Source organism: Aptenodytes forsteri, unplaced genomic scaffold, assembly GCF_000699145.1.
Source record: "Aptenodytes forsteri isolate BGI_AS27 unplaced genomic scaffold, ASM69914v1 Scaffold229, whole genome shotgun sequence".
NCBI lineage: Eukaryota > Metazoa > Chordata > Aves > Sphenisciformes > Spheniscidae > Aptenodytes > Aptenodytes forsteri.
Genome location: NW_008795863.1, coordinates 160636 through 165212, shown reverse-complemented (window position 1 = coordinate 165212; position 4577 = coordinate 160636).

Below are 4577 nucleotides of genomic sequence, written 5' to 3'. Positions count from 1 at the left end.
ATAAATGAATAAATAAATAAATAAAGCCAGACCTAGCTATAGTTCATTAGGATTGTTTCAATAACTTTGCAAAATAAGTTCAGTTGATGAGAGCTTTCAACACCGCAAATAGCATACTACAACAATGAAGATGTATTAAAGTAGTGGTTCAAAAACCAAGGGCTTAGTCCTTCTGCTTTACTCTGATTTTTGCAATGAGGTGCAGAAACCTAATAGACAACTGATAAGGTTCTTAATAAAGTTTTCAGGTTAGTCCAGCAATGCAGAATAACACTAATATAAGAATGTTGGGCAAACATTTTCAAAATTGTTTCAATAGTGTAACAGGCTATAAAACTGCTCAGTGTTAAAACATATGAGTATAGTTTTAATGAGCCCATGTGCTTCTACAGACACTCAGAATTTCCAGCAGTGCAACTGTTTAGTGATTTTTTTTTTCCCCATCCATTAGTCTAAGCAAAGCTGCATGAAACATTATCACCAGCAAATAGCGCCATACTTTAAAAAAAAAATCACCATAAATATCCTCACAATGACATTATTTTAAGGACTTTTTTAATATGGTTTCTCACTGTATGGATGATTGATTGCTCCAAGCTGAAAATCCTGTCTCAGTAAAAAGAAAAATACCTTCTAAGAAAATCAGTAGGCACTTTTTTGTTTTCTACTTGTTTTGCATAGGATAGGGTTAAGTATGCACTGGGGCTTCAGCATATCGGTTTCAGGTGGTAGGGATTTAGAATGTGTGTTGTAAATTGGATAATTAGCTTTTTTGATGATAAGACCAGCAGAAGGAAGTTTTTGAAAGCTATAACATCAGATTGAGCTGGACTGTTGCCTGGAATGTGTTCAAAGTTTAACTTAAAAACTTGAAGTGTTGATAGCATTGAAGAAAATAGTTGTTCTATCAGAAAATGATGTTTTCCTATACTTATATTGTTGCTACTTATGTACTTTTGAAAGCTCAGAGGATGGATCAGTTGTATAGTGTCACTTTAAAACAATCACAGAGGAAAGAAAATTGATGTTTGTATTTCAGATTCATCTCTAAAGCTTACCTTTTAATGGATTTTCAAGACCTGTAAAAGATTTTTTGTTTGTTTCTTTGTTTTTAATTTTTGTTATCAAAGATGACTTGTGACTTAATTTCTAATTTTGGTTTTGAGTTTCATGCCTTTTGTTTTCTTTCTTGTCCTCCCACATTCTTCTCTAAGGTACAGGCTGTAGGGGTTCCCTTCAGCAGCTACTATGAGAGACAGTAGTAAGGAGGTAAGAATACAAAAAGTCCTCCAAGTATACCTGGATTCAATCTAATTTTTTTAGGGTATGCCAACTTCTGAAAAATGGCAGGCAATATTAAATTCCCAGGAAGTTGGGCAATTCTCATATGTTGTATTGTGATGTATGTGATCAAACAAAGAAATAAGCAAGAATTGTTGGGTTTAGGATGATGTTATTTATCTAAGAAAACAGAGTTTGTGTGCTGTCTCTACCTACATATGCATATTACAGTGTCGGCAAAAAGTGGTTTGCACCTCTTAAATCATTAAAAAACCCCACACAGAAAGCCTATACTTTGAGCTCATCTGTGTACTAACAGCTTTCTAGATAAGCAGATGGTTATGCTACTTATTGTGTACCTTTGCTTTCTCCCAGATAGAATATTTCTGGATGTAACTATTACATTTGTTGAAAATCATCCCTAAAGTTAAATTGACTAACACATTGCTTTCCCTTCTGAGTTAGCTAAGCAAAAGAGATGACAGTGAGTATCACATTAGCATGTGAAACCATGCTTAAACAGCTGCTACATCTTCCAGTTTACTACTGGTATTTGGACACCTCTTGGTTTGGTTGATGTTGGTTTTTTTATGTAAATCTTAACAAATTCATTCTATCGTTCACACGAGTAAGTGACCCTTGTCAGAGCAGGACACCTACGAACAGTCATAAAGTAACGTTTCCCTACCATTTCAGTATATTGCCGCCTGTGCCTCTAGCTTCATCAAGTACCTTTTGAGGGTATCCTTACCCTTCAGCATATTGAATGTTCCTCCCAGTCTGGTGTTGTCCATGAACTTGCTGAAGGTGCACTCCCTACCATTGCCCAGGGACTTATTGAAGACGGTAAGCAGTATTAAGCTCAGTAACAACCCCTAAGGAACACCATTAGACTGGACACTGGTGAAGTGTAGACCACAATCCATTAAGCCCAGTCGTCTAGTCAGTTTCTCACCCATATTGTAGTCCACCCATCCAACTATACTGATCTTTTTCTGCTTTAGGTGGAGTACCTCCTAGCCGGCCCATGGGATTAGTCCTGTAACTGGCCCATCCAATTCGTACATCAAACAGCTGACGCTTGGCATGCCAGAAACTTCTGGATTGCTTGCACCCTACTGTGTTGCTCTCCAAGCAGATGTTGGGGTGGTTGAGGTCCACTGTGAGAACCAATGGGGCTTCTGTCTTCTTCTTTTTTTTTTTTTCTGTGCATATCGGCATAAAAGTGCGATTACCTTTTCCTTAAACAATTCCTGTAGACAAAGAATATCCATTCTTAAATATTTTTAGACTGTCAGACTTCAGCTGTCAAATTATTTAAAATAAAAATAGTAATAATAATAAAACCCAACAGGAATATGAGATTAGATCTCTGTATGTAATCATCCTGGTTATATCTACCTTAGAAACGTCTTTCCCATTTTCAACTCCCTAGTAAGGGTTACAAAATCCTTCCCAGCACACTATCACGAGCTTAAGAGCTACAGTAAAATATCTATAACATACCACACTAAGAGAACAAGATGATGGAAAGCATCTCTGATGTCCCAGGTCTCTGCAATAGCAGGAATGTTTTTAGGTGTCTATAAGGGTATTTTGTGCCCTGCAAAGGGAAAATAAAGGTCCAAATTCTTCTTTTATTACAGCTTAAGTGGTAGAACTACTGGTAAGATCCATTTCTGATTGTGTTTCAAACTGCATTCCACAGTTGCACTTCTACCTGCTTGCTGAGTTTTTGGTTCCCTCCTGCTCTTTTCTTTTTTTTTTTTTTTTAAAGGAGCAAGGAGCAAAGGAGAAGGAACATCAAGAAAATGCTCAGAGAAAAAAAGTGCACACCTGTCAGAATCCTACAAGCCAGTAAATCAATAAGGAGGAGAAACCTGGAAAGCTAAAATTGTTCTGTGTGTCTTTGGAGTAAACCAAAAAAATGTGAATTTTACAAGGAATGTCAGGAACAGTTAATTTATGTCCTGGACACTGCAAAGGAAAATTAGAAAGGTGGTGCAAACTGGATGCAGTTTTCAGTGCCCAGAAGTATTATTCCTATTCATTTACCCTGCTACTCAGGCCTAATTCAGGATATCAACTCTACTAACAGCCTGCAAAGATCTGCTTCATCCCCAAGGAATGAAGTGGGGCTCCGGAGTGGTCTGCTGCAACAGCTATTTGGTGCATTTTGATTGTCCCCACAATGACTTGCATTATGAAGTTCTTTTCCTGGACAGCAAAAAAACAGTAAAGAAGAAAGCATCAGCCAAACAGATTCTTCTTTGGATTTCTGCTGTTCCAAAATTTTGCAAGTTTATAGCAGAAACATTCACTTTGTGGATCTTTCTTAGAAGATTTGCTCTTTAATCATCAGGTCCTCATTGTCTCTACCACTCTCCAATAACAATGGAAAATAAATATTACAATCCTGTTGCAATAAGTATTGCAGACTGCTTGTGGGTTTTTTGGTTAGTTGGTTGGTTGGTTGGTTTTTTTAGTGAATCTGAACCATCTAGCACATAGGAGCAGTTATACAGCAGAAGGTTGAGGAACTTTTCAACTGGGGGCAAGGACCTGCAAACCAAAACATGTGGTGAGCAGTCAGGAATTTCATATTGCAAATATACCCTGAAGAAATAGCAGGGTTGAAGACACATTTCTGACAAATGCTTACAAATTATATTAGTTCTAATGTTGGTTACTTTTTCTCTGGTAACTCAGACCAACAGAAAGGTCAGGGGTATCCTCTCCTTTCAGAGGTGATTACTCTTCCAGAAATACTTGAAATTGTAGGAGACAGTTAATTCTTAGTTTCTGATTGTGATTTCTCTTTAAAAACCTTCCAGGGATTGTAGGCTTGTAGATAGTAAGTATGGAGATGCCACTGTTTGTAAGCGGCTTAGTGTCAGGATAACACAGGCCTCAGGACCTGCCAGCTATTCTCTGGACTTATCTTGGCCTGACTGGAGATATGTTTCAGCTTGTTTAACCATAAAAGAAATTACCTAATGATCAGGTGACTATTATCTAATTTGTTTTAACTTTGCTTAGCTTTGTATAATTGTGTGGTGTAACTATATATATATATATTTATGTATTTTTGTATTTAATTATTTGAAAGAGTTATCTTCTGTAGAATGAACCTATGGGCTTAGAATAAAATGCAGCATAGAATAAAAACACAGAATGAGAAGAGACCTTGAAAGTACTGGCCCAGGATGCTGCCATTGGCACAGGATGCTACAGGGTACAAACAGCTTACCAGTGCTTAGCTTCTGATCACCAAAAGGATGCAATATTGGAGCTGG